The following is a 9,554-nucleotide window of genomic DNA, read 5'->3' as shown; positions in this document are numbered from 1 at the left end:
CTCAGGCCCATTATCTCCTTGCCCCTGCACTTTGCTATGGGGCTGAGAAAGAACGAAAAATAAGAAAAAACCCCAAATACTAGCTTTCATGTGAAGATCTTATTATTAAAATCCTAAATTCCTTTGTCTTTTATTTGCCGTTATCTACCCCTTTCCTCTATTTAATTTCCAAATTTCTCCTAAAAGAAAAATGAGGAGAACAGAGAAGCAAAAATCCCAGTTTCAGGGGAGAAATCTCCCCAAGGTCCTGGGGAAGCAGGATATGGCAGAGGCAGGTCTCAGTCCTGGCTCAGGTGGCCTAGAGATGACTTTAGGAGGGCTACTCTCTCATGGACATCATCAACAACGTCCTTAAGAATGGCCACCACCTCCTGGCCTCGGATGTAGTTGTTTCCAACCACCATAGACCAGCACAATCCCCACAGGGTTGCCATATGAGCATTGTGTTGGTCTATGTGGCACTGCAGCTGGGCAGCTGATTCCCCAGCCAGTTTGCTGACCAGGCACTTGTTCTCTGCCATTTCAATTGCAATAATTGCAGCAGCAGTCTGGTGGCGCCTGAGGGTCCTGGCTTTGGGCTGGAACTGGCACACTTGGCCTGTCGAGCTGCAGGGGATACTGTAGACACCCCTGGAGCCTCTGGGACTAATGATGGAGTCTCTCTCTGAGGCTGGTTTCCATCTGGAGATTCTGGCCTCCTCTGGACTTTTGTTGGAGAAAAAAGAGCAAAATTCTAACTGCTCTCCTGATCCTATTCTTTCCAGGTCCCATGGAAAAGATTACCACGATGCCCAGTTATCACCTACAATTAAGGCAAGAGCCAGGTACAAGCCAGTGGAAGGGTCACTGGACTCGGGTTCTAGTGTCAGCCTTAGCATTAACTGGGAGTGTTACCTTCTGCAAATTACTTTCTTCTGGATTCATTTTCTTATCTGTAAAATGCAAGGGCCAAAGATGGTCTCCAGGTGTCCTTTCCAACTCTAACATCTGTAGTGAAACCAAGCTTTCTTAAATTTCCAAGAACCCTGAGGGGAACCCAACCTTGGTTTTATCATTTATGACTTCCTTCTCCTCTCAGTTCCGTGGCATCAAGGCTTTGGTAGAACACATTGGGCCACTTACCTGTCCCAGTCCCTTAGACATCCTGGCTTATGTCCATCTCAGTTGTCTTGTCCACCTGGGCTTTCAGGACTGAGGCCCCTGGACAGCTCTAGTGCTTCTATTTTCAACTTAAAATGATCCTCTGTTTCTATCTCCCCCTCTGGTTCTCGTGCCTCCTGCTGCTCCTGGGGAGAGATCCTTCTGCTCACCCACCTTCTTGCTCCTTGTCTTTTTTCCTTCCCTGGGTCAGCCAGTGGTGGTGGTTGAGATTACAAGGCTGGGTCGGCTCCGGGAGGTGGTCTGGGCTGCTGCCGCCCGTGAACTGCTTTGTAGAAGGGGCAGCCTTGAGGGGCTCTCTCAGAGTGTGGGATGGCCAGGTGGGCATTCTTGCAGGCCACCTCATGGGGCATGAACTTGGTTTGACACTGATGTGCATGTCAGACACATCCCTGCTCCTGAAGGCACCTGGCCACATCTTCATAGACTGAAATGTTGTGTTGAAGTGCCTTGAGGCACCTCTTGATGGCAGGCTTCTCCGTGATGGTGAGCGGGTGCTTAGATCTCCACTGGAGCCCAATGGACTCCCGATGGATCCTCTATGGTGCCGCGATGGTTCCACTGGTTCCTGGTCTGGGACCATGAAGGCTGAGGCCATCAGTGCATGTTCTAGACATGTCCTATCAAAGAGAAACAGCATTGGATACTTGTTAGGTTGGCAAGACAGATTTTATTCAGGTTACTGCAATAGGGAAGAGAGACTCCAAGATAAAGTGAACTCAACACCAACTAAGACACAGGTGACTAAGGTTTTATAAGGGGCGAAAGGGAGTTAGCCCATTTAGAGATAACTAACAGTGGCTCAGGGGAGAACAAAAAGGAGCTAGGAAGACTTTGGGGACCTTGAACGGGCTAGGGAGAGATGGAAAATTACTGAAAACAGTTTGGCTACAAAGCACATTTTGTGTTTTTGGCAGAATTGTGGTTTCTTGAGTAAAGACTCAGCACAGGGGCTAGGGTCCCCTTTAGGGACACAGGGACTGGGGTCATCTTTAGGGACACAGGTTAGTATAGGAGGAAGCCAGGCTAAAGTTTGGTCAAGTCTCTTGGCAGTGTTCAGGCAAGTCTTTTGGGCTACGTGGGAGATAATAGTTCACAGTTTGTTCCTGGTGCATAGTCTCCCATACTGGAGCAGTCTGGGCCCAATAGGCCCTGCTCTGAGCCCGACCAGGGGCTGCACCTAGGGATTGGGCCTGTCCTCTGCCACCCGGGAGCGGGCCCAAGCCAGCAGGTCGTTATCTCCCGAGGGGTCCCAGACTGTGAGAGGGCACAAGTGGGGCTGAGGGACACCCCCCCTGCCAGTGCACAAATTTTTGTGCACCAGGCCTCTAGTGTTAAATAAAATTAAAAATTCGTTTTATTGGTTACATTTTAAATGCTTAATAGCCAGATGTGGCTAAGGCTACTATCCTGGCCAGAGTAGATATAGAAAATTTCCATCATTGTAGAAAGTATTATTAGACAAAGCTAGTTATTTCCAGTTAGTTTTTACTTCCCTCCAAATTAGTCATTATTAGTAGTATTGATTTTTAGAGTCAACACTTTAGATTTATCTTCTGTGTTTATCAATTTCTTTGCTCACCATTGTTTTTTCCTTACTTCTATATTTAATTCCCTTTTTCCGAAATGTATACTTCAAGAATCTGCTATGGACTGAATTATATATCCCCCAAACTTATATGTTGATGCCCTAACCTTCGATGTGGCTGTATTTGAAGATAGTGTCTTTTGGAAGTAAATAAGGTCAAGGTTCATTATGATTCTTTAACCTGAGAATTCTTGTCTTCGATCAATTCTGAAAAATTCTTAGGTATTATTTGTCTTATTTCCTTTATTTTTATCCATGTGGAATTCCCATTTACTTGAACCTTTTTAGTTTATCATTCATTGCATTTAACTTCTTTTATATTTTCCCCACTCTGCTGCATTATGACACTTTCTTCAGCTTCTTCTTCTATCTTAATAATTCTCTTTTCACATAAGACACTGGGGGATAGGGGAGGCTGGGGGACTGTCTAGGGCGGGGGGATAAAATGGACACATATGTAATACCCTTTGTAATACTTTAAGCAATTAAAAAAATAAATAAATAAAATAAAATAAAGAAAAAAAAATAATTCTCTTTTCAAATGTATCTACTCTACTTTTAACCAGTTCATTAATTTATCCTTTCAAAAACTGTATTTTTCAATTCTAAAAGTCTGATTTGTTCAAATTTACCTTTCTTTCCAGGATCTTGTGTAGTATTTCTTTACCTTTTAAAGAAAAACAAAAAAAAACAAAAACACTTCTTTTTTTGTGTGTTGAGTATATTGATGCTGGAATCTAACTGAATTTCTCAGGAGTTCAGTTGTCTAGACTATGAAATGGGGCTTTATATGAAATGGCCTCTAAGGTGACTTCCAGCACTAAAATTCCAGTATGCACCCTGATACTAATTTTTTTAATGAGCATTGCTGGCTGACTTTGCAATTCTAATTAATGAAGGTGGCATTAGAGCATGGCAGTGCATAAAGAATGGTTATTTTCAAAGCCATCATCCCCAGACCTCTGGGGCTGTGAGCCAACACCTTCCGTGTGTGTGTGTGTGTGTGTGTGTGTGATCTTCCTGGATCAGCACAGAGAAGCAGGTGGCTAACCAGATGAACACAGGACAGGAAAAATATCCATCTGGGTTTGGTTTCAGATCAGAGATATTTTTTTGGATGTTTATCAAAGAATCCAGTGAAAGAGTAGGGAGAACGGGTAAAGACTAAACCTCTCAGCTGGTCAGAGAGTTTTGTTTTGATCTTTATAGTACTTAAAACACAAAATTAGAGTGTTAACAGTTTTTCTACACTCTCTAAAACCAACAACATATTAGAGTGCTGAAAGAAGAATAATATAGCTTGTACTTCTTCTTATCTAAAGATTCCCACAATTGAGCTACAGGAATGTAGAAAGGTGTTAAAGTGAACTGTGGGTATGAGCTGGAGTGGGGGATGGAGGAGGTGATCTCAGTATATTCCTATAAAGGGCAAGTAAGTGATCAATGCAACCAATTTTGGAGCTTGTATCCCAAGGTGCCTCACAAGCATCTTTGAAGTTCGACTCCCACTTTGTCAAATATTCAGTGGTAGAGGATGCAATGAGATTCCGTCTTCCTAAACCCTGGTCTTCTGGTCTACCAAACTAATTGTGAATGCTGTAGACAGGAACTGCAGTTTCTTAGTCAAATGGCACAGAGCCAACTAAAATTAATATTCAGTCTACTTCAAAGAGACTTGGTTCTCCTCCAACAATGACAGCTGACCAGATATAGCCATCATGCTTTTATAATTTATTTATTTATTTTTGCTTAGATTTTCAGAATAAACTTGATTGACATATAATTTATATATGCCTGCCGGCCTGATCAACCCCAACCTTCCCCCGCCTTCCAGCCTTATCACCCCTAACTGCCCGCCCCTGCCGGACTGATTGCCCCCAACTGACCCCTCCTGCCGTCAGCAATAATACTTTGCTTTATTGAGGTACAGTTTATATATATTGTTTTAAAGTTCAGCAAATAAAATTTTCCTTTATTTTCCATACTGTCCTGGACAAAGTTTTGGAACTAAATGTCAAAGTTATATCCTCCTGACTATTGGTATTTTGAGAGAATGGGTTATCTTTTAAATTTCTATTCCTCTGTTGTCATAACTGAAAAAACAACTGTTTATTTGAAATTAAGATCTTAATAAAGATCATTAACATCTACATGTGTTTTGTAAGCCTTTGAGACATTGTGTGTGAGGCACATGTATTTGTTCTATATACAAATATGTAATTCTTATCCCCCTCTCTCCCTCATTCCTACCTCCATCCAAATAGCTTTTAGATCTGTCCATTTTTTCTCTGAAATGTCTTACTCTCAAAATTTTCTTTTTGTCTTTACTTTGAACCCCCTTTCTAGACATCATTTCTTTTTTAACTAATTTAAGTAAGCCATTCTAAATAATCCATCCTCTGGTCAGATTAATCTTTCCAAAGCACAACTGATATTGTCTCTCTTTTGCTCACAAGTCATCCATGGCTCCCTTTTGCCTCCTAAATCAAGCACAGTCTTCTCACTCTGCTGTTCAGTCTCCTTTACAGTCAGGCACAGTACACCCACTGCTTCCAGTCCTACCCTGCACTCACCTCTTGTGCTGACCCATCATTTCAGCTACCTTAGTTTCCCTAGGAGTTGGTCATTGTTGCCTTTACATTTTCTTACAATGTCATGGCTGCCCCACCTCCCTAGAAAAATACTGTCCACATTTTGATCCTTACATCAAATCCTTTTTTTAGCTTTACCTCACTACTCCTGTGTAAATTTACATCTCCAATTTTTAATGCAGGTGGCACTTTGGACCATGTCTAGAACACACATTGCTTTTTCTCATGATTATTTGTACTTGCACCTTATTTTCCATATTTGACCGTAAACTTTTGACCTTTTACCCCCCTAAACACTGAAATAAAATACAGTCAGTATAATTTATAGTGTGAGTAAATACCAGCATCACAAAGCCCTGTTGGTTGCACAAAGACGGGTATTTTAAATATTTTGAAACTTCATGTGCAGTTTACTTGAAGGATAAGGTAAATAAAAACTGATTATAAATAATATCTAATTTACTGTCATTTACCTAGCTCACACATAATTGGTTAAATGAATAAATAAAAAAATGTTACAGGACACATACAAATGCTAGCCCATCTGTAAGTCAGCAGAAGGTATTCATCATGTCCAGAGAAAGGTCTCTTTACACCTTAAACAGTAGCATGAGTAAGAAAACCTACAATGCACTAAGGTAAGATACAACAGACTGTTTTTTAAAAATCAATTAAAGTATTTTAAAATATAAAATATCTGTTCACTTAATATTTAAGTATAGTCATTGTTTTTATTTTTATTTAAAAAATATTTTTATTGATTTCAGAGAGGAAGGGAGACGGAGAGAGAGAGAGATAGAAAACCACTGAGCCACGCCAATGGGCTATATTCATTTGTTTTTTAAATGCTATTGGATGTGGCCATATAGACCTGGGTTCAAATCCTGCCTCTGTCCCTTATTGGTATAGGATTCTGTAGTCTTTTAAACTCTAGTCTCCTCATCTGTAAAATGAGGATTAAAAATAACCACATTGCAAGGTATTATAAAGAGTAAATAAGATTATATGGTAAAGTGCATAGCATACTATCTGGCATATAGTATATGTTTAATAAATGGCTGTTGTTATTTCAAGTTAAATCGTAGCTACTTCAAAAGATAGATTTTTTTATACTCTGAAGTCGTGATAATATGGTAGCCATTAGCCACATATGCTGACTGAACACCTGAAATGTGCCTCATCTGAATTGAGATGGGGTAAGTATAAGAAACACAGTAGATTTTTAAGACTTAGTACAAAAAAGTAAATATTTAATTAATACTTATAAAATATTGGTTACATGTAAAAATGACATTTTGGACATATTAGGTAAAGTAAAATATATTGTTAAATGAATTTAATGTGTTTCTTTTTACTTTTTAAAATGTAGATACTAGAAAATTATATAAGTGACTTGTATTATTTCTATTGCCAGCATTGATCTAGAGCAGTGATAGCGAACCTTTTGAGCTTGGCATGTCAGCATTTTGAAAAACCCTAATTTAACTCTGGTGCCGTGTCACATATAGAAATTTTTTGATATTTGCAACCATAGTAAAACAAAGATTTATATTTTTGATATTTATTTTATATATTTAAATGCCATTTAACAAAGAAAAATCAACCAAAAAAAATGAGTTCGCGTGTCACCTCTAACACGCATGTCATAGGTTCACCATCACTGATCTAGAGTCTCTGGTCAAAGACAGAATTAGGTATACAGATAGTCAACTAATGCTTGCTTGATTGACTGATATGGCTAAACCTTTTCATTTCATGACATAGGCACAATATAAAGAATTAAGGGACTATACTTTTTAAAATGCACACTCACATCTAGACAGATTTAGAGAATGAAGTTATTAGAAAATCTCATAGACTGCATTCATATACACTCATTACGGTTTTGGAAATTTCCTGCTGCAAATCTGTGGCTCTAAGCACTGAAACAGAGTTCTTCAATCAGAGCCTCAGTGAAACTGTGCAACTAAGAGTGGGGATGACTTTTCAGTGACTAAGAAACTAGATTGCTGAAATTAACCTTGGCAAATGACAATGAATCACAAGTAGTTGGTAGGCCCAACTGTGTTGTCAAATTTCATGGACAAATCAGTGTCACCAATGCTCTCTGGCTTCTGGATTTTCCTACCTTTTGTAGCATAACTAACCCAAAAGCTTCTAGGAAGCAAAAGGCAGGGCAGAAGCTATGGGACTATCCCATCTTAATAAGACACACTGGTTAACTCTAGGGACCATTCGACTTTCCATTAAACACCTATCAAATGCCTCTGATTATATTCAACACTGGCAGATTTGGAGCCAGACAACCTATGAATGTATTATTCCTTTAGCCAGATGGATTTGTAGCAAACAAGGTCTCTCAAAAAAAGTGCAAGGATTGGTTCTATTATCAACTTTTGAAAAGGAGTGGGAAGGACTTGAATTTGATTGTCTGAATTGTTCAGTAATGCACCAGGGTGCTTCTCTTTTTTCTCCCTAATATCTTGTGACACCTCTCCAATCACTAATACTACCACCACCACTACCATTTATTTAGTGCTTACTAGATGCCAGGAACTTTTCTCAATATTTTATATCTATTATTACCTCACTGAATACTCAAACCATTCTTTGAACTAAATACTACTGCTAGCTTCATTTTAAAGGTGAGGAAACTGAGGTACAGAATGATTAAGTAAGTTGTTCCCAGTCATACAGCTAGTAACTAGAGCAGCCAGAGAGAGAGAGGAAGTCTGCTTGTCTTGGTGCTCATGACCCCAGACTACAGCATCAGGAGAGGATTCTGACTAGTCCACATCACAGGAGAGAACAGATCTCCACAGCCAGGGCAAGCCTGGACCTGCAGGTTATGCCTTAAACTGCTCTGGCACTAGAGGCAGAGTTTTTGAAGTCCAAGCTTTTGTGGCCTTTGAGTGTCAAAGGACTATAATGGATTATGGTGCTTTCCTGAGTGCTGAAAGCTAGTTATGAATCACAGGCTATTTAGGATATTGTTTGAAAAGTTTTGTAACATATAATACTGTTCATTGGTATATTATGTATATATATGTATATATATATATTAGTGAGTATAAATAATATTTATGAAATATTTTTAAATTATATTGTGCTTTTGGGTACTTTTTGTTCAAGGACACAGAAAAGTGGAAGTATTACATACATTTTGCAATTTCTTTCCTGCAAACTTCTGCTCTCCAGGGAGCCCCCTGGTGTTTATTCAGCTTTGGAGATTGCCTTAGGTCTGTCAAGGCCTAGGGAGAGAAAATGGGGGAAAGCAAGAATGTGAACAAAAAAGAAAACCATTGATACACCACTTTATCGGATTACATGTGCTTCTTCATTGTGAATAAGAAGCAGAAAAGAGCCATTGGTTAAACTCAGCTGGACTTTGTATGAGATATGAACAAATGGCTCTAACTTTTAAAAAGCAACGATCTGATTGATTATTCTCCCCGCAGTTTGAAGGAGCAGGAGATAACAAAGAAAACATCCTTTCTGTACTCAAACATCTCATGCCCCTAAGAAAAGAAGAGAGAAGCACCAATTAAATATCTGCATGTCCTTTATGGTTAAAGATGATGATATTAAGGACTTTGTAAATAGAATTGTCATTACAGTTTTCAAATTTGCCAAAGGCTCATGGAATGTTTGAATGGGATAGATTATTAGGAATATTCTAATTTTCTCATATTTTATATGAGGAAACTGAAGTGTGTTAGAGACAAATATTTGGTTTTCATACTCCCACTCCACTTTCTATTGCAAGTTTACTTGAGTTTTCTTTGAATTAAGCTTCCTGATTCTTTCAGTGTTAATTTCAAGTAGTTTCCAGACCAGAGAATATTGTCAATATTGCCTTTAATATATACACAATATGAGTTATGATCAAGTGATAAAGACACTCTTAAGTTATAACTAGAGGCCCGATGCACGAAATTGGTGCAAGGGGCTTGGCCCTTGCAGCCGAGACTTTGTCCGGAGGGTCGTCCGGAAGGTCCTCCGGTCTAATTAGCATATTACGCTTTTATTATTATAGGTTAAACGCAGAATCCCCATTCTAGAATTTTATTTTTTATTTTATTTTGCCTGTTAATGAAAAGCAGGCAATCATGAGAAGCTGGTCTTTTTTCTCTAAGAATCAATTTACCTGTCCACTAGGATGACACAAAACTATAAACTGTATAATAACTAAAAATACATATACACATACAAATAGA

Source organism: Myotis nattereri (assembly GCF_964212035.1).
Source record: "Myotis nattereri genome assembly, chromosome: 6".
Lineage (NCBI taxonomy): Eukaryota > Metazoa > Chordata > Mammalia > Chiroptera > Vespertilionidae > Myotis > Myotis nattereri.
Note: the sequence above shows the minus strand (reverse complement) of the source record.